Source organism: Pseudonaja textilis, chromosome 6 (assembly GCF_049901715.1).
Source record: "Pseudonaja textilis isolate UNSWEBS1 chromosome 6, rPseTex1.2, whole genome shotgun sequence".
NCBI classification, from domain to species: Eukaryota; Metazoa; Chordata; class Lepidosauria; order Squamata; family Elapidae; genus Pseudonaja; species Pseudonaja textilis.
The window spans coordinates 8014021-8040107 of record NC_141995.1 but is presented as its reverse complement, the minus strand read 5'-3'; the positions used below and the strand labels follow the sequence as shown (position 1 = coordinate 8040107).

The window sequence follows — 26087 nt, the reverse complement described above, 5'->3', positions numbered from 1 at the left end:
TCTGTGTGTGTGTTTCTCTCTGTCTCTGTCTCTTTCTCTCTCTCTCCTCTCTCTCTCTCTCCTGTCTCTCTTTCCTTTCTCTCTGTCTCTCTCTGTCTCTCTGTCTCTCTCCTTCCTCTCTCTCTTTCCTCTCTCTCTCCTCTCTCTGTCTCTCTCTCTGTCTCTCTGTCTCTCTCCCTCCTCCTCTCTCTCTCTCCTCTCTCTTCCTCTCTCTCTCTCTCCCTCCTCCTCCTCTCTCTCTCTCTCTCTCTCTCTCTCTCTCTCTCTTTCCTCTCTCTCTGTCTCTCTCTCTCCTCTCTCTCTTCCTCTCTCTCTCTCCTCTCTCTCTCTCCTGTCTCTCTTTCCTTTCTCTCTGTCTCTCTCTGTCTCTCTGTCTCTGTCTCTCTCTGTCTCTCTCCTTCCTCTCTCTCTGTCTCTCTCTCTCTCTCTCTCTCTCTCTCTCTGTCTCTGTCTCTCTCTCTCTCCCTCCTCCTCTCTCTCTTTCCTCTCTCTCTCTCTCTCTCTCTCTCTCTGTGTCTCTGTCTCTCTCTCTCTCCCTCCTCCTCTCTCTCTTCCTCTCTCTCTCCTCTCTCTCTCTCTGTGTCTCTGTGTCTCTGTGTCTCTGTCTCTCTCCCTCCTCCTCTCTCTCTCTCCTCTCTCTCCACTCTCTCTCTCCTCTCTCTGTCTCTGTCTCTCTCTCTCCCTCCTCCCTCTCTCTTTCCTCTCTCTCTCTCTCTCTCTCTCTCTCTCTGTGTCTCTGTGTCTCTGTCTCTCTGTCTCTCTCCCTCCTCCTCTCTCTCTTTCCTCTCTCTCTCTCTCTCTCTCTCTCTCTGTCTCTGTCTCTCTCTCTCTCCTCCTCCTCTCTCTCTTCTCTCTCTCTCTCTCTCTCTCTCTCTGTGTCTCTGTCTCTCTGTCTCTCTGTCTCTCCTCCCTCCTCTCTCTCTCTCTCTCTCTCCTCTCTCTCTCTCTCTCTCTCTCTCTCCTCTTCTCTCTCTCTTCCTCTCTCCTCTCTCTCTCTCTCTCTCCTCCTCTCTCTCTCTCTCCCTCCTCCTCTCTCTCTCTCTCTCTCTCCTCTCTCTCTTTCCTCTCTCTCTGTCTCTCTCTCTCTCTCTGTCTCTCTCTCTCTCTCTTTCCTGTCTCTGTCTCTGTCTCTCTCTCTCTCTCTATCTCCTCTGTGTGTGTGTGTGCGTGTGTGTGTCTGTCTGTCTGTCTCTCTCCCTCTCTGTTCGGTGCCTGGTGATAAATGGGTAAGTGCCAAGGCAAAAAAATAAATAAAAATAATAAAATAAAATCCAGTCTCTGGGTCTCCTTTTCTCCTTGCCAGCTCCCTTCATTTGCAGTCAGTGATTTGCACACCTTTGGCTGCAGCTTACCAAGCCCAGCCGCCTTCGGCCCGGCTTCTTGATTTATTTCCATGTGGTTTGTGTGGGGAGTGGAGAATTGCACGTCCTTCTGCGCATTTCAGATTTATGTCGTGGAATTTATATCTTGTGCCAGGGAGGGGCCGTATCTCAAGGCAGGACCCACGCTTTGCATGCTAAACATCTCCCGTTCTCAATCAGCGCCCGGAGAAGAGGATTCCAGGCAGGCCAGGGTGAGATCCACCCCCCCGCCCCAAAATCAGGTTAGGAATACCTACAGTCTTACACAACATGCTATCAAGCCTAAGTAGGGGGTGGCTTTGTTTGGTTTTACACCTGTTGTGGGGATCTGGCTATCCTTTTACTTTGTTGTACAGGTAGTCCCTGACTTACAACAGTTGGCTTCGTGACTGTTCAAAGTTTCATCAGCAGTGGAAAAAAGTGACTTAGGATCATTTTTCACCCTTACGACCGTTGCAGCATCCGCATGGGTTGCCGAGCTGTTCACAGGGTAGGACTAAAGGCCACGTTGGAATATCATGCCTAATAAGACTGCCTGTAGGAGGGGCTCATAAAACATTGTTAAAGAGTGTCATGCCCTCCCAAGGGAACCCCAATGGAGAATTTGGACTCTTTATATGTTGCCCAGACTGAACTCCCTAAAACAGATGTCCCTTCAGTTGTTACGAAGGACCTTCAGCTGTTACGAAGGACCTAATTCATCAGCAGTAAGGGGCAGTGTAGCCCCTGGTTATTGCTCAGATGGGAGACCATCAGAGAAGGAGGAGGAGGAGGAGGAAGAAGGGAAGAAGAAGAAGAGGAGGAGGAGGAGGAGAATGAGAAGAGGAGGAGGAAAGAAGAAGAAGGAGGAAGGAAGGAGGAAGAGGAAGGAGGAGGAGGAGAGAAGAAGAAGGGAGGAGGAGGAAGGGAAAGGGAAGAAGAAGAGGAGGAGAGGGAGAGGAAGAAGGAAGAAGGAGGAGGAGGAGAATGAGGAGGAGGAAGGAGAAGAGAAGAGGAGGAGGAGGAAGAAGAAGAGGGGGAGAAGGAGAAGAGGAGTGGGGGAGAAGAAGGAGAAGGAGAAGAGGAGGAGGAGGAAAATGAGAGGAGGGAAGGAAGGAGGAGAGAAGAGAGAGGAGGAGGAGGAGGAAGAAGAAGAAGAGGGGAGAAGGAGAAGGAGAAGAGGAGGAGGAGGAAAATGAGAGGAAGAGGAAGGAGAGAAGAGGAGGAGGAGGAAGAAGAAGTGGGAGAAGAGGGAGAATGAGAGGAAGAGAAAGAAGGAGGGGGAGGAAGAAGAAGAAGAGGGGAGAAGTAGAAGGAGAAGAGGAGGAGGAGGAAGAGAGGAAGAGGAAGGAGGAGGAGAGAAGAGGAGGAGGAGGAGGAGAGGAAGAATTATTGTTGACTTAGGGTCAAAGTCAACTAGAAGGATTGGGAGGGAAATCAACAACACCTTTTGTCTGTCCACACAAAGCAAAAAAGATTGTTGGAATGTTAACGCTCACACCTTCAAAAGAATGCATATACTACTGCATAATTAAATTTATAATAGGACTGGCTATGCTTATTAGATCAGCATTATTTACTAATGATAAGTCACATGAGAAAATTACACAAGGTGCAATAGACTAAACAAACAAAAAGAATCAACTATGTCACACCCAGAATCTGGTCATATTCTTTTAAGCAAAAAAATATACCTTTTTTTCATTTGGGATGATACACACAGATTGGTGTCTTTTTGGAATTTTGCTAAACTGAACAAAACGTGTCTCTCTAATGATGGCAGCTTTCTCCAGTTCCCACTCCGCCTTTTTAAAAAAAAACCCTGGTTTCTGGACTTTTTAAATAAATTGGATATTAGTTTCCAAAAGGATGGGATTTCTGTCTCTTTTTTAATAAGTGAAATGGACAAACAAAAATTAAAAGCAACTCAATAGTGATGATATTGCCAATACAGGAGAAGGAAAACACACACGGCAAGACATGTAATTGCAATACAAGTAAACTAAAATTTAAAAAGGAAAAAGAGATCCATTTAATATTAATACATGAACTATCTCAGTCCTCCAACATACGCAGAGTTGGATTTTGTACTCCGATATAAGTGAGTGCCAAAGTAATAATGCACAGTAGATTATAATGCATCTAGATTCAGTCATATTGTTCCATATAGCATCAACCGTAAAGCCTACAAAGTTTAAATTTGGCATGTATGTTCCTCTTGGCTCACTAAAAAAGGATTTTTCGAAATGACCATCAGAGCATAAGTATTTTGTATATTATTATTATTATTATTATTATTAACACACTCTGATACTAAGGAGTTCTACTCCCCCTCCCCACCTGCAAAACACAAACAGAGGAGGAGTTTCACTTTCGCTTTCCCACCACCAAGCAGCTTTAGTACAGAACAGTTGAGCTAAGCCACGCCCAGGCTCCTTGCTGTCTCCTTCTTGCTCACACAACAAATACTGTTTCAGTTTCCAAACAGCCCTCAACTCTCACACACGGACAGAATGCTAGCCAGATGGAATATCAGTTGATGCTGGTAGGCAGAGGCAGAATTTTTTTCTCCTTATTTTCCTCCCCCAAAAGAAAGCCCAACCACTTAGTTTCATAGCGAAGCACGGATACAGAGCTAGTAGTTAGATATAGATACATACATACATACATACATACATTCTCTCTCTCTCTCCCTCTCTCTCTCTCTCTCTCCCTCTCTCTCAGAGCAGGCAACAGAATTTCATTTTTAATGTGGATCAAATGTTGTCTTTTCTAGCACCTTCCGTAATCTCACCCTCTTGCTTTAGTTTCTGGAAGCAGCAATTTCCAGAACCAAAGGACTAATTTTATTTGGAAAGCGGTTCTGGTTTCCCTCCCTCCCCTCCATAGATCAACAACATCCCAGTTTATGTAGGGTTCCCCGTTTCCCACCTGTCTGCACAAAGCCTTTTGGCACTGGTCGTTTTTGAGAGGACTGAGTTAAGTCAGGAAGCAAAACAGTCTTGGCTTGGCAATAGATCGGTCTGGATTTAACGGGGCAACAACACGCTTTCAAGTGATCTAAGTGAGGGGCTTATACTGCTGTTTGGCTGCAACATATGGCAACTATCTCATTTGCGTTAGTCTATTTCTGAAGACTTTGTCTATCTATGCATTGAAGATATTTCTCAAGGATGATCCACAATTTAGTTTTCCTGTTTTCCCATTCATAGTCCTGAGGGGAAAAAAATTTGAGCCAGCTGTAGAAAGTTAGCACCTCTTCCTCCAGCAAAATTGGCCCAAATCAGAGGTGGTAATTCAGCAGGTTCTGACCAGTTCTGGAGAACCAGTAGCAGAAATTTTGAGCAGTTCGGAGAACCAGGAAATACCACCTCTGACTGGCTCCGCCCCCACCTATTCTCCGCCTCCTGAGTTCCAGCTGCTCGGCTGGGTCTCCTTTTGTTGCCCTGCATAGGAGAACGGAGCTGGAAAGCAGGTTAGTGGGATGGGGAGGGAATGGGGATTTTGCAGTATCCTTCCCCTGCCACGCCCACCAAGCCATGCCCACAGAACCGATACTAAAAAATTTTTTTGAATCCCACCACTGGCCCAAATGTACCAAAATATGTCACCCATCTGCTGGAAATGTACCCAAGAATATGGATCATGTTATCATGTATGGTGGAAATGCAGAAAAACCTAAGAGTTTTGGCATAGAACTCAGGGGTGACTTGAGGAGATGACAGGGCAAAAAGTGGAATACAAACCGGAATTTTTCTTACTTATAATCATAACAGAGAAATACAAAAAAGAGATAATACTTAATAATACACATGATCACCGCAGTAAGATTAGCTTTTGCTCAAAAGTGGAAAGATAAAGAAATTCCCGATGAAGATAACGTATTAAAAAAGACTTGGACTTGCACTGAGATGGATAAATTAACTTTGGAAATAAAGACATAGATGAAACAGAATACTACAAAGTATGGGATACGTTTTATCAATGGTGGGAAAAAAGGAAGGATCTAGAATCAAAAGATGGGAAGGTTGGCAGAACGGATGAACAGAAATAGAATATATTGTATAAATATATATAAAACATGTACCTTATGCCATAATATGTATGACAATCAAGATTGTCAAGACAATCACACCACGTCCAATGTTTTTAACCATTTATTCAAATTTATCATTAAGATGGAACAAAAGTTAGCACCCACTCCTCTCCTAGAAGGATGAAATATGTTGAGAAATGTTAAAAAGGCAGAATATTATATTTCCCCAAATAAGAAACGGAGAAACGTGTTCTTAAAAAGGAAGGAAGCAAACTCAACCTCCCTCCTTCCAGCAGATACTTTGTGTTTGTGCCCATTAAGAAGGACTGGGTCAGCCTATCTACAAAACAAAAGGCCTTCAGCTCCAGGGTGATGAGTTTAAGAAGAACAGGACATGACCCTTCAGGACATAATAGGATTAGCCCACTACCATTTAGCAGAAGACACAGAACTCACTACGTTGCACAATCTCCTGAGGGCATTTCAGTCAGCATTGCATCACCCTCAGAAACTTCAATCAAACTTAGCTCAGACAAACACCTAGGATTTGTACTTCGCCTATAAAGCCAGTTATGACCCCTACATGACCCCACGGGAGTCTGACAACAATAAAATACATGTTCTTACACAGGAACAGGAAGCTCAAGTGCAGAGCCCAAGAGAAGGTATAAAAACCCGCCCACTCTGAACTCCCTGTAGTCAGCTGCACCAGAATCACACCTGCTTGGTGGTTCTGCTTCATCAATAAATGGGCCCTCTTTCCAATCAGCCTCCAGGCTCCATTTTGTCTCCCACGCCTTACTCCCAGCTTGGAATTGAACCAGATGGATATTTCTTCACACATGGCAGAGGAGGTGACTTGTTCCTGCACCAAGCAAGGGTGTGGACACGATAGCGAAACCTTCCTCTTGCAGCTGTAAGATTTTATGACCCCCGCATCTTTTCCTTATTTTTATGACTCGGCCTGTTTTTTTATGATAAGAGAAGCAGTTATTTTTATGGTGCAGCTTTTTCTCACAAAGAGTTGCCGAATGTAATGTTTACATTGGGGATCGCCAAATCCCGGGTCCGTGGACCGGCAATGGTCTGTGGCATGCCAGAAACTGGGCCACGTAAACAAGGGAAGTGTTCCGGACTAGCAGGCTCGAAAGCCTGCAACTCTGATTGGCCCACGAATAGCCGATCATGATTGGTCAACATAGACTGATGCGATTGGCCAGTAAATGGGCTGCCGCGATTGGCCCTGCCAAGAGCGGCAAAGTCAAATCGCCTTCATTGGCTGCCTAGCCACAGCCAGCCCTATATAAGGGGCTGCTGCGGCTGGGATAGTTCGCTCAGATCTGAAGTCACTAATAAAGAGTTGTTGTTGTTATCTGAGTCTTGCCTCCGTTCTTGAACCATCCTCCCAGACGTAACAGGAAGCCCCATCTGTGGGATGCAGGCAGCACATGAAACCACATCCCCTCTTGTCCACGGAAAAACCCCTCTCCATGGAACCTGTCCCCGCTGCCCAAAAAGTTGGGGGCTGGTTCATATGATGAGTACAGGTAGTTCTCTACTTACAGCGTTCATTGAGCGACTGTTTGAAGTTACAACGTCACTGAAAAAAAAGTGACTTGCAGCATCTCCATGGTCACGTGATCAAAAGTCAGGCCCTTGGAAACTGGCAGGGACTTAAGACAGCTGTAACCTGCTTAAGACACCCCACTAACCTGCTTTCCAGCTCCATTCTCCTGTGCTGGGCAACCAAAGAAGACCCAGCCAATCAGCTAGGACTTGGGAGGCAGAGAATAGATGAGGGCGGGGCCAACCAGAGGTGGTATTTGCTGGTTCTCCGAACTACTCAAAATTTCTTCTACCGGTTCTCCAGAACCTGTTAAAACCTGCTGAATACCACCTCTGGGTTGCAGTGAATCAGCCAACATGTGGACTATCTGAGTGCCCACTGCAAATATATGAATCTGGCTCTTTGAGGTGTCAACAGAATGAGAGGTTGGAAGGGACCTTGGAAGTCTTTGAGTCCAATGCCCCCGCTCAAGCAGGAGACCCTATGCCATTTCAGGCCAATGGTTGTTCAATCTCTTGTTAAAAACCTCCAGTGATGGAACACCCACAATTTCTGGAGACAAATTGTTCCACTGATTAATTGTTCTAGCTGTCAGGAAATTTCTCCTGGATCTCTCTTTAATGATCTTCCACCCATGACTCTTTGCCCTGCCCTCTGGTGCTTTACAGCAGGGGTCGCCAACCTTTTGGACCTCAGGGACCACCAAACTCATAATTTTAAATCCTGTGGACCAGAGAGACCCTGGGAAAATCCCCCAAAAAGTCTGCAGGAAAATTCCCCACCCTGTTTTCCTAATGATCGATTATTTATTTGGGATTGCAGGATACTGTTTCCAGCTCCATTCTCGGTTTGGGAGAAAGAGAGAGAGAGACTTTTGGTTTCATGCAAGGAAAGCAGCAGAAGTCTTTCTTTCTCTCTCCCAAACTCCACCAGAAACGAGTCTTTGTGAGACTTGTCATGCCGGTGTAGCCTCTTAGAGCAGGAGGCCTTTCAGGGTCCCAAAGACTGACTTCTGGCAGAGTTTGGGGGAGAGAAAGAAAGACTTTTGCTGCTTTCCTTACGTGCGGCTTAAAGCAGAAGAAGAAAGAAGCAGAAAGAAGCAGCCCGGTGGCCAGGCGAGGTGCGTGGGGTGAGTGAGGCAAGTTCCCGCCTCCGCCCTTTCCCTCCTCTCCTTACTACCTCATGTTGTTCGCAACGCAAGCGATGCATGTCTTGTGTTCCCATGGCCCATGTGGGTGGTGCAGCCTTGTGTTCCCATGCAGCCTGGATTAATTGCTTTGGGGGTGACATTTCTTCCCATGCAGCCTGGATTAATTGCTTTGGGGGTGACATTTCTCTGCGGACCACCCAAATTTTCTCACAGACCACCAGTGGTCCCCGGCCCACTGGTTGGTGACCACTGCTTTAGAGAATAGGTTGACCCTCTCTTCTGTGTCCAGAAGCCTCCTTCAATATCAGGAGGTGTCTAGTTTAATGAAAAGAAGGTAGTTCTTCTTTTTATTAAACCGTGCATACACAGTTTCTGCAACCGTTCATCATGTTTTAGCCTCCAGCCCCCTAGTCATCTTTGTTGCTCTTCTCTGCACACTTCAATGAGTCGAAAATAAAAGCCAACCTAGAAATATATATTTAATAACCGTGACTTGCACGTTGCTTCCTATTCTTCCCCCGCACCCTCAGCCCGTCGTTCATCTAAGACATCAGCACAAAGGGGCACCCATTCCTCTCTCCGTTTCCGCTTTGCAACCAAGTGGGATCAGTTCACAACCAAAGTGAGCTTTGTATCGTTTGTGCAAAAGGCTGACATGGCCAGGAGCTTCTTGAATGAGCTTGTTTACAATCTTTGAAGATCGCTCAAAGTCCAGCAATCTGCCTGCATCCTCCAGCTGCTTGTAAAACTGGCATAAAACTCACACGTACAGTCGGAGGCAGAGAGGCCATTCAAAAACTTATTTTTAATCCCACGGGACTCCAATGCTGAGAAAAGCAGAGATACTACAGGTAGTAGCCCTTGACTTACAGCAGTTCATTCAGTGAGCGTTCAAAGCACTGGTGGGATTCGATTTTTTTTTACTACCAGTTCTGTGGGCATTGCTTGGTGGGGGTGGCAGGGGAAGGATACTGTAAAATCTCCATTCCCTCCCCACCCCACTAGCCTGCTTTCCAGCTCCGTTCTCCTGTGCAGGGCAACCAAAGAAGACCCAGCCAATCAGCTGGGACTCAATGGGAGGCAGAGAATAGATGGGGTTGGCGGGGCCAGTCAGAGGTGGTATTTGCCGGTTCTCCGAATTGCTCCAAATTTCCGCTACCGATTCTCCAGAACTGATCAGAACCTGCTGAATACCACCTCTGGTTCAAAGGTACAACGGCACTATATAAGCAGAGCCATGGAATCAAGATCCCAGGAAGTATTACTACAGCTTTATAAAGCCTGAGTAAGGCCACACCTGAAATACTGCAAGTAATTTTGGTCACCATACTATAAAAAAGATGCTGAGACTTTGGAAAAAGTTCAGAGAAGAGCAACTAAGATGATCAAAGGCCTGGAGACTAAAACATACCCAGAACGGCTGCAGGATCTGGGTCTGGCTAGTCTAAAGAAAAGAAGAATTTGGGGTGACACGATAGCGGTCTTCCAGTATTTGAGGTGCTGCCACAAAGAAGAGGGGTGGGTCAAGCTATCCTCCAAAGCACCTGAGGGCAGGACAAGAAACAATAGCTGGAAACTAATCAAGGAGGGAAGCAACCTGGAATTAAGGAGAAACTTTCTCATAGTGAGGACAATTAACCAGTGGAACAGCTTTGCCTTCAGAAGTCGTGGGTGCTCCATCCCAGGAGGCTTTTAAGAGTCTAGAGACAGTCACCTATTTGAAATGGGTTTAAGTTCTCCTGCTTGACAGGGGGCTGGACTAGAAGACCTCCAAGGTCCCTACCAGCTCATTCATTCATTTAATCATTGCAGTTGCTAAGCAAATCCAGATTTCCCCGCTGACTCTGCTTGTCAGAAGCCATCTGGGAAGAAACATAAGTGGTGATCACATACCCCGGGAATGCTGCAAATACATGCCAGTTTGACAAGCATTTGAATTTGGATCATGTGTCAGGATTCAGGCAGTTACCCCCATTTAAATCATGAGTCTTGAGCCAAACTTCCAAAACTTCAAAAGGATTTATTGGGAGTTAAAATGTCCGGCACTGCCTGAGTGTAGCCGACTCTGAGACACATAATTCATGGTTACCTTTGACCCCGGTTTTCCCCCACTGCCTGGGTGTATCGTAATTCATATTCTCCAATGGGACACATCCATAGCCAAGAGTCATCGATCGTGCTCTCCAGTTAGAATTTTGTGAGGCAGGAACTTCAGTCACCTAGTTACCATCTTTAAAAACATTTATGGAATGCAGTTTCGGTTTGCAAGTGGCTGCACTGCTCCCCCCTCCCTTTCTATTGGCAACTCCAAAAAGACCATAGAAATATTTTATGAGTTGACATCGTGTGTCCATGAGGACACTGCAAGAGTTGTGTGAAAAATGGTCGTAAGTCACTTTTTTCAGTGCCGTTGTAACAGCAGACAGTCACTAAACAAATAAACTAATATGTCAAGGACTAGCTGTGGCGTGTGATCTGCCCTTGAAACCCATCTAGCAATGAGTGTTGATGCCAACCATGGCTTCACCGTTGAACCTCAGTGGCTCAGTGGTTAGAGTGCAGTACTGCAGGCTACTTCTGCTGCCTGCCGGCTGCCTGCAATTTGGCAGTTCAAATCCCACCAGGCTCAAGGTTGACTCAGCCTTCCAACTTTCTCAGGTGGGTAAAATGAGGACCCGGATTGTTGTGGGTGATAGGCTGACTCTGTAAAACCGCTTAGAGAGGGCTGGAAAGCACCGTGAAGCGGTATATAAGTCTAAGTGCTATGGCTATTGCTTAGTGGGTGAAAACTGTGCTGTGTTTTGATTAGCAACATTAATTATCACCATTATCACCATGGTTGTCACCTCTGGGACAACCATGACCTGGATGACTGAGAATCTCCATAGATATTTGATCAAATCTGACAGCACTGAAAGTTTGTATGAATTGATTTAAAGGGACAGAATTCATATCTAGGAGCGGGCTGAGCAACCTGCAGCCTGGCTGTCACTCAAGAGTCAAACATTGATTGCATAAAGAGTTCTCCGCAGTTCCGGAGTAGTTTAGCTACTCCAGGTGTGTCTACAAATTATTATTATTATGATGATCAGAAGAAGCCCCTGAGCTTCTTTTGAGGCAGTTGAACAGGTGCCTAAGATAATTATTACCATGTTGGTAGTTTCTACTGAGGAAGCTTTTCTCTTTCTTTCTTTCTTTCTTTTTTCTTTTTAATTCATCCAGCCCTTTTTTTCTCTCCTTGCATTTTTGCAGCAAGGAATCCCAGAGATTAAGCAGATAGTGTGGGGGTAAAATCTGTCAAATGTAATTGCCCGGGGAAACAATGGCAACCAGAACGAATTAATCTTTTAAAGAGCTTCTAAAGTTTCATGTGGGATATTACCAAATGTCTCTCAATTAGCCAATTAAAACATCACTTGTCTTTTTCGAGATGCACGCCATGCAGACGGTTTTGCGTGATTGTCTTTCTGGAAGAGAAATCCTTTAAAGTTTTAAATGCGGGTTGAAAAGGAAAGAGGGGAGATGGGGGCTGTGTGAAAATGGATCCACCCCCTTCCTGTAGTACCTGTGTTTCCCCGGAAATAAGACGAGGTCTTGTTTTATTTTGGGTCCCAAAATAAGCCCTAGGGCTTATTTTCAGGGGATGTCTTATTTTTTTTCCCCCTTGTACAGGAGGCCCACTTCTTCTGCATGCTCATGGCGGGGCAAGAAGCCACGTCGCATGCCAGCACCACCACCGTGAGGGAGAGGGGGTGGTGGAACTGCCCCATGCACTCCACACTGGCTTACGTCAGGGCCCGCCCCGCAGCCAGGCCACCCATGCCCTGACACCTGCCTTGCCTTGCGGCCATGGCACCAACACACCGCTCAGCCTCCTGCTCCGTTGTGGCTGTGAGCAAGGAGAAGTGGGCCGGAAGCCAAGTGGGCTCCTGTTGCACGTGGATTTTTGGGTTGCTGCCGCGAAGCGGGTATCAGGGCATGGATGGTCTGGCTGTGGGGGCCCTAAGATAAGTTGGTGGGTAGCTCTACCACCATCCCTCCTTGCCCTGTGGCCGCAGCACCACGAACAACCAGAAGGAACGGCCGACTGGCTGGCTGTGCAGGCTCTTAAGTAGGGCTTATTGTGGGGGTAGGACTTATATTAGGCACAAATGTGGAAAACATGTTAGGGCTTATTTTTGGGATAGGTCTTATTTTTCAGGGGAAAATAAGGTAGTTTAAAATATAGGACATTCCCTCTCTCTCTGTGTCTGGCCAACATTCATATATCCCATGTCAGCATCTGCAACCAAAGAACTTAAGTCTTCTGGTAAAAGTAACACCGACATGAATGCAGAATGGAAAGCATCATACAGATAATCCTTCACTTAAAATGACTTGTTTAGTGACCGTTCAAAGTTACAAAGGCACTGAAAAAAAGTAACGTAGGACCATTTTTCACACTTAGGACTGTTGCAGCATCCCCATGGTCACATGATCAGAATTCAGGTCCAGGTAGTCCTCAACGTACGACCACAATGTAGCCTAGAATTTATGTTGCTAAGTCTGACATGTGTTAAGTGAGTTTTTCCCCATCTTATGACTCTCCTTGCCACGTTTGTTAAGTGAATCACTGCCGTTGTCTAATTAGTAACACGTTTGTTCAGTGAATCTGGTTTCCCTATGGACTTTGCTTGTCAGAAGGTCGCAAAAGACACTGGACACCAGGACACTGCAACTGTCATAGATGTGAGTCAGTTGTCAAGCATCTGAACGTAAATCACGTGGCCATGGGGATGCTGCAATGGTTGTAAGTGTGAAAAATGGTCATAAATCACATTTTTCAGTGCCATTGTAACTTCAAACAGTCACTAAGCAAACTGTTGTAAGTTGAGGGCGACCTGTACTTGGCAACGGATTCATATTTATGACGGTTGCGGTGTCCAGGAATCTTGGGATGACTTTGTACAACCTTCTGACAGGCAATGGGGAAGCCAAATTCACTCAACAACTGTGTTACTAAGTTAACAAATGCAGTGGTTCACTTAACAACTGTGGGAAGAAAGGTCATAAAATGGGGTAAAATTCAACAGGAATTTTGGGCTCAATTGTGGTCGTAAGTTGAGGATGACCCATAGTGGTTTTCGTGCACTTTTTTTAATCCTTCCCCAAGAGTTTGTACCATCTCTTTCTTTTGGTTTCTACCAACATGTTTCTCTGCGGCTACTTAGAAGGCCCATTTCTTGAAGCACCTTCCTTTTTATGGATGTTATTCTGGGTTATCGTCAGCCCAAAGGTATCGAAACAGTAGGAAGTTCAATGTCAAGATTCGGGTTAATGTCAGCGTTCCAACTAACCAACCTCCAAACCAATAAACTCTGAGACAAGTATTTCCTCAAAGTCCCATTTTATTAGAGTTGTCCTATTGGCACATCTGGGAAAACCCGAATCTGAGAATTCCCGATTTCCCCCTTCCCAAAAATAATTCAAAGATCCATCCCCTGCACCCATCCGTCCATCTCATGGTCCAATCAAACATCGTCCCAACTGGAGACATTCCTCTAGACATTCCTCTCCAGGTGCAGGGCAACATGTCCTTGACTCTGTGAAAAAATGTTGTTGAGTCTAATCTTCCATCTCTCTATGAAATCCCACCTCCCAAATTCCCAGGTACTGAATGTGGCAGCCTTGAAGCTTCCAAGTAAATGTAGCTTCCAAGGCTGACGCTCAACTCAAGAAAAAAACCCTCCCAAGCAGTCAGGTAAACAATGGGAAAACAGGCTGACAAAGCCCAGATGAGATCATTTACAATCATCTGGGCAAAAGGTTAAGATGAAGTCACCAAGTTGAAGTTGACTCCCGGTGACTTCAAGGACATGCCCATGAGGCTTTCTCCACTGTTGTTCGTTGGAACAATAAAACGTTCTACTTTTGTGCTAAGGGACAACTCGTTCTCAAATCGACAATTTGAATGGTCCTTCAAGAAAAACATTTATGTTCTGCTTCCATCTCCATCTGAGTATCTGGCATATGACACCTAAATCAGAGGTGCCCAACTTTGGCAATTTTGTGACCCATGGACTTCAACTCCCAGAATACCTCAGCCAACATGGCTGACTGGGGAATTCTGGGAGTTGAGGTCCACAGGTCTTAAAGTTGCCAAGCTTGGACATGCCTGTTCCAAAGGATGGATTAATGAACTTCTTCCACTGTAACCAATGTCGATGCAAAACAATTGCACTACAGCTTGTAAGGCTGGGTTGATGGACCTGACGCCAGGGCAGAATTCTAAAAAATTACCCTGTTTCCCCATAAATACAACCTACCCTGAAAGTAAGTCCTAGCTTGATTTTTACACATGTGCCCAATATAAGCCCTACCCCCCCCCAAATAAGCCCTAATTAAGATCCTTCCCACTCCAGAGCAACCAGGTAAAAATTAAGCTAGGGTGGGGATGGAGCTGCCCTACTACTTACCTTTGAACAGTTGTAGCCAGGCCTCGCACACCCCGACACCTGCCTCATCGGCCCATTTCTTCTGCAGCTGGCAAGGCTGGCAAGGCTTTCCTGAAAGCCTCTGTAGCTGATAACAAAGCTCTGGATCGATCCAGAACTCTGTTATTGGCTGCAGAGACCTTCAGGAAAGCCTTGCCAGCCTTGCCAGCCGCAGAAGAAGCAGTTCCTGAAGGCTTCTGACAGCAAAAAGGAGGCAGGGACGACGTGCACAAGTGAGGTTAGTCAGTAGATGACATCCCCCCAAAATAAGACCTGGTGCCTTTTTTGGTGGCAAAAAAATATAAGACAGGGTCTTATTTTCGGCGAAACAAGTACTAGCTGAATAAGAAGCAGAAAATGAGAATCGTCGGTCATGTATTAACAGCTGACTGTTTAACATCTTTGTTCTGTGTGGTCCTGCGCTTCAAAAACAGGGCATAAAAGTTAGTATGGGACCCAGGCAGGCGGGTGGGCCCAACATCAGAGCATTGGAGAGAACCATTTCGGTGTCCGCTGCTCATTGGCGCAACCGGCTCGGCAGAACCGGGCCAAACCGGTAGAAAACCACCACTGCACATGACCCTGGGGTATTATCTGTCATAAATATGAGTCCTTTTCCAAGAGTCCAAATTTTAATCATGTGATTGTGGGACACTGCAACAGTCATAAGTGTGAAAACCAATCATAAGTCATTAAATGGATGCAAGGAGTATCTCTGTAAGGCTGAAGAAATAACTGAATGGATGCCTTTTTTTTTTCCTGCTCTTTGGCTGGCAATGAGTGACCAAGGAATTTCAAACCTGACCTTGGAAGCATCTAGAAGCACCCAGGATACATGGGTGGAGAGTCAGTTTGGCCTAGTGGTTAAGGTACCAACCTAGAAACTGGGAGGTATGAGTTCAAGTCCAGGTGCCTTAAGGCCCGAAAGCCAGCTGGGTGACTTTTGGCCAGTCACTCTCTCTCTCAACCCAACCTTTACCTCACAAGATTAATGTTGTTGGGAAAATAAGAGGAGGAAAGTATTTTGGATACGTTCGCTCACGGCCTTGAGTTATTTATAAGAATAAATGGATGCCAACACAAACATAAAAGAAATTCCATTTCATTCCTTATTGTCCGCACAAGGCGAAGATATATGGTGTCATCTGGAAAAGGAACTATTTTATGTGGGAAATTAAACATGTATGTGGAAAGTTCAGAATTGTCCTAAGGGAGGATGACCTCTTTGCCCAACCCAGTGACAGAGTAGTGAGTAGTAAACTACTTTTTCCAAGGATTTTTTTATTACAGCATAACTTGTCACTGGCAGTGAATGACAATAGCAGTTCATTGACAGGCAAAAAAGATGCCTCATTGGTTATTTGGATGTCTTTTTCATTATTGTTATGATTGTTGTTGTTATTATTATTATTATTAACACTATTTCATCCCAGTTATTAAGATGTTGTTCACGGAGGTTATCCATGGGAGTCTGCAGGCTCTGTCTCTTTTTGAGTGGGTATGCAACAACACAAACAAAATAAAAAGGGTTGAGTGGGATTCAGCCAGTTCCTACCAATTTGGGAGAACCGTCTGTCAACTTTCTGAGCGGTTTGGTTAACTGGTTGTTGAAAGAAATCATTAGGGGCAGAGAACCGGTTGTTAAATTATTTGAATCCCATAGCCTGGGGCTCCTACCACAATACTACTTTCGCCATTCTGCCCTCCCTCCTATCGATGTCACTAGTTGAAAATCTCCTTTTAGACAGGGATCTCCAAATCTGGCGACTTTAAGACTTGCAGACTTCAATTCCCAGAATTCCTCAGGGGAATTCTCAGAACTGTAGCCCATAAGCCTTAAAGTTGCAATGTTTTTAGAGACAGAAAGACAGAATGTTCAGTTGGGATGGGGAAGAGAGGCATAACGTAAAAGGAATGAAAGAGAAAGAAAAGAAAAGAAAAGAAAAGAAAAGAAAAGAAAAGAAAAGAAAAGAAAAGAAAAGAAAAGAAAAGAAAAGAAAGAAAGAAAGAAAGAAAGAAAGACGTTTTTTAGTTTTATGTATATTTCTAGTTCTCATCCTCACACGTTGGCAGCTCTACCAAGAAATGCTACTTTCATTAGGTCTGCCTTAGGATTACAGGAAGTCCTCGACTTATGGCCACAATTCAGCCCCAAAGTTCCATTGCTAAGAGCAAGACAGTTGTTAAGCGAGGTTTGCCCCGTTTTTTTTTTGCCATGGCTGTTAAGCGAATCGCTGCAAATTCTAAAATTAGTAACATGGTTCTTAAATGAATTCTGGTTTTCCCTACTGACTTTGCTTGTCAGAAGGTTGCAAAAGGAGATTGTAGGATCCCGGGATACTGCAACCATCATTAATACATGGCCAGTTTCCAGATGTCTGAATTTTGATCGTGTGATCAAAGGTCATCACTGTGAGAAACGGTCATAAGTCATTTTTGCCATTGCAACTTCAAACGATCACTAAATGAACAGTTGTAAGTTGAGAACGGCCCGTATTCCATGCAATCAGCACATATGACCATCATTCTAAGACTTCCACACCAACCCCAGGCGTTAAACTGCATCCCCTCCAAGTTAATTTACAGACCTTGGCTTGGACATCCAGCTGACCAGGGACTTCAGGACGTAATGCAGGTTGGCTGGCATCTTGATTTTCTCCAGAAGCCCCAAATACAAACTTTTTGCAATTTTAGCATCAATGCTGCAGCCTCCTCCAAGGGAATATAAACTGCCCTTAAGAATTCAATCCGGCACGAGGAGAAGAATGACAGGAATAACAGGATAACTCAGTCAGAAGGGACCTTTAGAGGTCTTCTAGTCCAACCCTCTATACAAGCAGGAAACCCTTTCAGACAAATGGTTGTCCAATCTCTCCTTAAAAGCCTCCACTGATGGAGCATCCACAACTTCTGAAGGCAAGTTCTTCCACTGATGAATTGTTCTAAATGTCAGGAAATTCCTCCTTAGTTCTAGGTTGCTTCTCTCCTTAGTTAGTTTCCATCCATTGCTTCTCGTCCTGCTTTTGGGTGCTTTGGAGGATAGCTCTTCAAGCCGGAGGAAGAATCCAGCATGGCTTTTTCCTTCTAAAGTTGCTGTGTCCTTCTAAGGTCAATGTTGTCCTTACATCTGTGCTACTCTACAATCCCAGCCACTTGGCTGCAGGCACTCAACAAGACTCTGAAGCCACGGGAGAAAAGAAAATCCAGTGTGTGACTAAAAGAGGGGAGGAGAAACTTTAATGAAGGTGGTGATGATGACTGGGGTTGGCTTTGACCTCAATGGAGCCTCTGGAAAATTCCCTTTCATAATTCCCTGGTGATTCTGGGCCTGCCCATTTTTTCCCACCTGATCTTCAATGCTCACTAGAAGCAGTCACTTATGAGCTTTTGTGGGAAGCATCTTCAATTCAAAGGGAATTTGAATTTGTAATGTAGATTCCACTGTGATGTATTGCAAAATCCATCTGCAGTTTGCCAGAACTACGTATTAGGGTTGGGGATTATAGTCTAGCTTTCCTTCAGAAGTGCATGGCTAGAAAGTGGGCAGCCTTGAGTTCAAGTCCTGCCTTAGCTATGAAAGCCAGCTGGGCGACTTTCAGCCAATCATCAAGAGATCATGAGTTCAAGTCCTGCCTTAGCTGTGAAAGCCAGCTGGGCGACTTTCAGCCAATCATCAAGAGATCATGAGTTCAAGTCCTGCCTTAGCTGTGAAAGCCAGCTGGGCGACTTCGGTCCAATCACTTTCTCTCCACCCAACCTTACCTTACAGGGTTGTTGTTGTGGGGAAAGTAGGAGTAGGAAGGCATGTAGGATGTGTGTTCTCCGCCTTGTGTAAAAATAACAGGTGGGGTCTAAATGAATAAATACTCTGTTTTTCTTAGCGCAACAAGTTTGTGAAGACGTTTGGGCTAAGAGAGGTGGACCCAACTTTTCCTCTAGACCTTCAATGGCTGAAGAAAATAGACATTAAATTACGTTTTACTAGTCCTGGTCCACTACTTTATACCAAGGCCGGGTTGGGATTCTACTGGTTCAGATCGGTTCAAGTGAACCGGATATGAAATGTGCATCTGGTTTGCCAAATCAGTAACAGATAACTAGAGTTGGAAGGGACCTTATAGGTCATCTAGTCCAACCCCTTGCCCAAGCAGGAGACCCTATACCATTTCTGACAAATGGAAGTCCAATCTCTTCTTGAAAGTCTCCCACAACTTCCGAGGGCAGGCTACTCCATTGGTCGATCGTTCTCACTGTCAGAAAGTTTCTCCTTGTTGCCAGGTCCTTATTTCTTTATTTCCAGGTCCTTGTTCGGTTTCCATCCATTAAAACTTGTCTGGCCTACAGGTGACCAGCTGGCCCCGCTCACCCTGCCCGCCCACTCCCAGGAGTCTCCACGCAGCCTGTTTTCGATGCAGGTAAGTGCAAGGTCTGTGCATAGGCTCTGGGAGGGCCTTCCGGAAGTCGGGCCTGTTTCAGGCTTCTGGAGGGCCTCCAGAGCCCAAGGGAGGCCATTTTTTGCCCTCCCAGAGGCCCGAGGGAAGCCTCCAGACCCTTGGGAAGGCGCAAAAAGGCCTTCCCGGAAGTTCCAGTAGGCCACGCCCACCATGGCCATACCCACCCAGCAACCGGGCAGCGAACCGGTTGCTGGGATTTTTGAATCCCATCCCTGTACCAAGGGTGGGCAACTACAGCCCCTTTACAACTTGTTTGACTTTAACTCCCAGAATGCCTGAACACCATTCCATGCTGGCTCAGAAATTCTGGGAGTTGAAGTCCATGGGCCGTAAAGGGCCATAGTTGCCCACCCCTGCCTATCCATGCACTACAATTTAATGAATGTTATAAACATCGGCTGCAGTCCACCAGGGAATGAATTTCTAAGCAAGCATATAGAAGCTTATCCTGCCACCGAACATGCCCTCTTTATCATCTTGGGCAACCTTCTAAATTCCAAATATCCTCTTTTCAGTTCTGCAGAGTTTATGGAGGCTACATTACAGATTTTTTTTTTGTTTGAATATATATTTCGTCGATACATTTTCCTTTTAAAGAGCATTAAAAAAAATCCACATCTATCTGAACATCATGTTGTCTGGGCACAATTAATTTTAAGTAGAGAGACAACAAAAACCAAAGACATATTAATAAACTTAATAAACATACCACAACATAATAACGCCATTAGTTTATTCATCTTACAAAATTTCCAAAACAATTTTTTATTATCTTTTTAGATTCTGTTTAGTTTCTAACCTCTGTTTCTATTAGTTAAAGGGTAGAATGGTATTCCGTTTCTTCCTTTTCTTTTATCTTAAGTGTCTTAAGTTAAGATATTAACTTAAGAAAAATTACAGATTTTTTTTTTCATCTCTTCACTAACCAACAATTCTCCATGCTTTCTGCCTTTCTGTTGTTGTTGTTGCCAGCAATGAAGTAGTGGCACAAACTAGCAGGATTCTCTGTTTCCTGTTCATCAGAGATGCATTCCAAAGATAAAATAATTAGGGCCTCAGAAAAATATCTCACATTTCTGGTTGGAGGACAAGAATGGAAAGAAGTAATTGCACCAAAAACAGCTCATGCCACTTTGCCAAATGGGTTCTCCCTAAATAGCTGTTGAAGATACCTGTAAAATCACAGCTTTGCCAACATCACACAGCCAACATATCACTTGCAAAAACAAAAGAAGGCCCTGGCGAATGGATCCTTTTCTTCTTTTGACATTTCCCCACCCGCAACAGCAGTTAATCTCAGACCACAATTTCAATTCAGATCAGGTTAGGCTCCTATCTTTACACCACGGATAAAAATAGATGCATAAAAGCTACAAGCATCAATCATAAAGATGCCAGCAAGACACATTTAAATCTCAAATTTTTTCAGTATTAATAGATATGAATGCGGAGAACTGAGAAGATTAGAACTTTTCACTGTATCTCTCCCTTCTTGAAATTCTGCAGGATTGGTGCTCGTTAGGCCTGCAGTTTCAGGATTTTGATATTTTATTTTTTTTCCCTTCAACACCTATCCCTGGAAGTCTATTTTTTCCCCATATAACTTTGAGTGAAATCTTCAGCTCTTAAATTTCTCCCACCCCTCCAAAGTTAACTGCAATGTTACATGTGAACCTTGTTACCTGATCTCCTTCCTAAGGTACACTCCCAAATTTACAATATTTGTCTTACAAATATTCATTTAGCAGCTATTCAAATTTACAATGGCACTGAAAAAAAGTGATTTACGACCAGTCCTTGCAGTTAAGGACCATTGCAACATCCCCACAGTCACATGATCAAAATTTGGATGTTTGACAACTGGTATGTCCATATAGACCAGGTGAAACCAGGCTTAATAGCAGTAACTCTGAGAGGGATAAATATGAACTAGCAGTGTGCAGCGGCAGCCAAAAAAGCCAATGCAATCCTAAATTGCATTAACAGAGGGATACAATCGCGATCAAGTGAGTTACTTATATCACTCTATAAAGCCTTAGCAAGACCACACCTAGAGTATTGCATCCAGTTTTGGTCACACATTATAAAAAAGATGTTGAGACTCTAGAAAAAGTGCAGAGAAGAGCAACCAGGATGGTTAGGGGACTGGAGGCTAAAACATATGCAGAACGATTACAGGAACTGGGCCTGGCTAGTCTAGTGAAGAAAAGGACCAGGGGAGATATGATAGCAGTCTTCCAATATTTGAGGGGCTGCTACAGAGAGGAGGGGGTCAAGCTATTTTCCAAAGCACCAGAAGACCAGACAAAGAACAATGGATGGAAACTGAACAAGGAGAGATTCAACCTAGAAATAAAGAGAAATTTCCTGACAGTGAGAACAAGCAACCCAGTTGCCTTCAGAAGTTGTGGGAGCTTCATCACTGGAAGCTTTCAAGAAGAGATTGGAGGGCCATGTGTCAGAAATGGTGTAGGGTCTCCTGCTTGGGTGGGTGGGAGGGTTGGATTAGATGACCTACAAGGTCCTTTCCAACTCTGTTAATCTGCATGTGTTTATGATAGTTGTACCATCCCTGGATCATTTCAGCTGTGGTGGCACAGTGGTTAGAATGCAGTATTGCAGGCTAACTCTGCCGACTGCTAGCAGTTCGATCCTGACAGGCTCAAGGTTGACTCAGCCTTCCATCCTTCCGAGATGGGTAAAATGAGAAGCCAGATTGTTGGGGGCCATATGCTGACTCTGTAAATTGCTTAGAGAGGGCTGGAAAGCACCATGAAGCGGTATATAAGTCTAAGTGCTATTGCTATTGTTATCGCCATTTGCCACCTTCCCAGCTGGCTTCCAAAAAATAAAGCTTAACAAGCATGCTATTCATAAATAATGAATACAGAATTAGCCTGCAATACTGCATTCTAACTACTGTGCCACCAGGGCTCTTACGAGTGGGATATTTTTCATCTTCTCAAACGGTGTGGCATGACCCAGTATGACATGCCGCAGAGACAAAGCACTGAAGCAGAGGTCTCCAAACTTGACAACTTTAAGCCTTGTGGACTTCAACTCCCAGAAGTCCACAAGTCTTAAAGTTGCCAAGTTTGGGGACCCCTGCATTGAAGGAACAAGCCAATGCAATGAAGATGACTTTAGCAGGACAACCTGATACAGCAAACTATGAGCAGAAGCAATTTATGAACCAATGAAATTCTTGGTAAACAAGAATTTTGTGTTGATCAAACACAGTTCTACAAGCGGAGAAATAAGGAAGCCACAATGTTATTTCTCACCACAAAATGTTGCTTCCTCCCCTCAGCCTCTTTATTTAAGCTTTTTGCTGGCACTGTGTTTCTCAACACACCTGTCTGGACCATTTACGTTGGCATAAGCACGCTGGATGGAAATTAATCAAGGAGAATACAACCTAGGAATAAGAAGAAATTTCCTAACAATGAGAACAATTAACCATTGGAACTGTTTGCCTCCAGAAATTGTGGGTACTCCATCACTGGAGGTTTTTAAGAGAGATTGGACAGCTAGTTGTGTGAAATACTATAACCCTATAGTATCCTGCTTGATCAGGGGGTTGGACTAGACTAGAAGACCTCCAAGGTCCCACCCAGCTCTGTTAATCTGTTATAATAATGGTCAGAGACCCACTTCCTTCACTGCATTTGATATACCATCTGAAATGGTATTTCAATATTCATAGAGTTAGATGTCTTTCTATAAATTAAACCAAATGCCACCTGCTTTCGAGAGTAGAACAGGGCCACTTTACAGATTACAAATTATCAGAGTTGGAAGGGACCATGTAGGTCATCTAGTCCAGCCCCCCCCGCCCAAGCAGGAGACCCTACACCACTTCTGACAGATGGCAGTCCAGTCTCTTCTTGAAAGTCTCCAGTGATGAAGCTCCCACAACTTCCACTGGCAACTTGGTTGGTTATTGATCTATTCTAACCTCTCTATTCTAACCTTTTTGTCTATGGGTGCTTCTTTGAGATCTGGTGAGTTTGGGACGGTCTCTGCAGCTTTCTTGGCAAAATTTGTTGGGAGTGGTTTTTGTGGCTTTCTTCAGAGGACTGAGAGAGATGGATGGCCCTGAATCAGCCAGCTGGCTTTTGTGCCTAAGGCAAGACTAGGATTAACTGTGGAGTTGCTTTCCTTCAAAAGTTGTGGGTGCTCAAGAAAAGCAAGAGACTTCCAACAAGAGACTGGACAGCCACTTGTTTGGAATCGTATAAGATCTGCTGCTCAGATGGGGTTGGACTACCAACTCCAACTCCATGATTCTATGTTCTAAGCCTAGAGCCTTAAGCTCCTTTTTTGGCCCCAAAAATCAACATTATGATTTTGACCTTGAAGGCTGATTACAATTTAACAATGTACAAAGACATTTTCCCTGTGTCATACATACTTTAAATTCCGCATTAGCCTTGCTATGGACACGGTAAGAGATTAGATTTGTATTAAACTCCCAATGCTGTGAGGAATGTGTGGAAGTGATCAAAGGTATCTCCAGTTGTGGAAACACAGGGCATTAATTTTGGAGGAATATCTTGTCAAAGGACTCTCTTTTTTTTTCATCTCCTCCCTCCCACTAATTAAATCGACGCTGCTCCTCACCAAATGGCAAAGCATTCTCAAGGGATTAGAGAATGGTTGGATCTCATGTTATCCATTGCCACGGATTCCTCTCATCTGAAGGCTGGCTAATCCATCAGCAATTATTTTCTATCTTTTGTGAAGGGTCACACCTCAAATACCAGCTAGATTCCAAAGGTTCAAAGGCAGGCAAAACAAAATGACTTTTTTTTCCCCTCAGAAAGTTGAAAGATTTGGGAATGTAAGATCATATAGACTTCTCCTGGTCTTCCTTGCAAAGGTCATTCAAGAAGGTGACAAGTTGTAGACTGTAGTAGCCGGTACAGGTATCTAGTACAGTCCCAAAGGTGCTTTTTCAGGAGGCAACTGGACTTTCTTGATTTTTCTTTGAAGATGTTTCACTCAAAGTGGTACTCAGCAGGTTCTGACTAGTTCTGGAAAACCGGTAGCGGAAATTTCGAGTAGTTCAGAGAACCGGCATATACCATCTCTGACTGGAGATTTTACACGCCCACCAAGCCATGCCCACAGAAATGGTAGTAAAAAAAAAATGAATCCCACCATTGGTTTCACTTCTCATCAAAGAAGCTTTTCCAGCTCTGACAGGATGGTGGGGAATGGAAGAATTTATATTCCTTGCAGACAGCTGGTCATTTGCATCCTTTTAGAGGGTCGTTGAGGCCACTTGAAGGTTTATCTGTGCCCTCAGGGTCACCTGAGTAGTGCAAATGATTGTTGTAGCCTGCAATTTTTCTGGAAATCAGTTCATGCTCCCGCACCATTCAAAGGGTGTTGATCCCAAATTGCATAGCTAAAAGTCTGTAGAAAGCAACGGGTTCAAATTCACCGAGGAAGCTTCTATTACTAAGGACCCTCAACTTACAACCACAATTGAGCCCAATTTCCAAGTGTAAAAATTAAGTGAGTTTTGGCCCATTTTATGACCATTAAGTGAATGACTGCAATTATTAAGTTAGTTGTTAAGTGAATCTGGCTTTGCTTGTCAGAAGGTCGCAAAAGACGATCACATGACCCCAGGACACTGCAACCGTCATAAATATGAGTCAGATAACAGATAATCAGAGTTGGAATGGACTTTGTAGGTCATCTAGTCCAGCCCCCTGCCCAAGCAGGAGACCCTACATGATTTCTGACAGATGGGAGTCCAATCTGTTCTTGAAAGTCTCAAGTGATGACGCTCCCACAACTTCTGAGGGCAAGGTGTTCCATTACTCTCTGTGGCAGCCCCTCAAATATTGGAAGTTGGAAGACTGTTATCCTGTCTCCCCTGGTCCTTCTCTTCCCTAGACTAGCCATGCCCAGTTCCTGCAACTGTTCATGGTATGTTTTAGCCTCCAGTCCCCTAATCATCCTGGTTGCTCTTCTCTGTACTTTTTCTAGAGCCTCAACATCTTTTTTAAAGTGTGGTGACCAAAACTGGATGCAGTACTCTAGGTGTGGTCTTACTAAGGCTTTATAGAGTGGTATTAGTACTTCCCTTGATCTTGATTGTATCCCTCTGTTAATGCAACTTAGGATTGCATTAGCTTTTTTTGGCTGCTTCTGTACACAGCTGGCTCATATTTAGCTGGTTGTCCACTAAGACTCTGAGATCACCCAGTCCATATGTGTATTTTTGGTTTTTCTTGCCTAAGTGTAGGACTTTACTTTTCTCTACATTGAATTTCATTTTGTTAGATATGGCCCAGTGTTCTAGTCTGTCAAGATCCATCTGGATCTTGAGCCTATCATCTTGGGTGTTAGCTATTCCTGCCAGCTTAATATCATCTGCAAATTTGGTAAGTTCCTCTTCTTGGTAAGTCCTTTGCCAAGTGTCTGACTTCTGATCATGTAACCACAGGGTTGCTGCAATGGTCCTAACTGGGAAAAAAGCCATTTTTTTCAGTATCTTGGTAACTTTGGTCACTAAATGAACTGTTGTAAGTTGAGGACTACCTGTAATTAGGAATCTTGGTCTCTGTGCCATTCCAGCACCTTAGCCTGTACATCCCACTGGCTCTTAATAGAAATAACATCTGATCTGATTGGTTCATGCGTGAGAAGCCACTTCCATTTAAGGGACTCGTTGAATGCTTGGAGGAATTGTTCTCTATACATGAACATTATTTTGGAAACTTCTTTGAACTATATGGGCTTCCCATTCCCACTTTAATTTTGCATTTCAGGCATGCTGTTGAGCAGGTAGGCCTTCATCCTAATCATACCTTCTGGAAGGCTATTCCTTCCTTCCCTACAGGAGAAAGGAGTTGGTTACACATAATTTTGGAACATCTCATCAATGGGGCATCGTTGAAAAGAGAGCTTCCCAATGTCTGCCAGGGCTAATCATTCCCGTTTCCCCACCTCTGTTAAGTGGCAAGAAACTGGCGTATCCTAAAGAAAGCATCCCTCGGCACCTCACTGTTTTGCCATCGGCAGAGGAATATTTCACAAATTAAAAATAA

General features: G+C 44.4%; 1 protein-coding gene and 1 long non-coding RNA gene across 3 annotated transcripts in view; one reads left to right on the top strand and one right to left on the bottom strand.

Annotated features, from left to right (window-relative positions):
* Positions 1-26087, bottom strand: part of SHROOM3 (shroom family member 3) — a 167855-nt gene that overhangs the window by 105284 nt on the left and 36484 nt on the right. The gene's annotated exons all lie outside the window — the stretch shown is intronic.
* Positions 1-26087, top strand: part of LOC148125390 (uncharacterized) — a 65727-nt gene that overhangs the window by 22142 nt on the left and 17498 nt on the right. Inside the window, exon 1 of one of the 2 annotated variants that reach the window (XR_015744037.1) lies at positions 1553-1603. The exons of the other annotated variant lie outside the window; for it this stretch is intronic. This is a non-coding gene — a long non-coding RNA (uncharacterized LOC148125390). Of the gene's footprint in view, positions 1-1552; positions 1604-26087 lie in introns of those variants that run through there. 2 annotated transcript variants of the gene reach the window in all.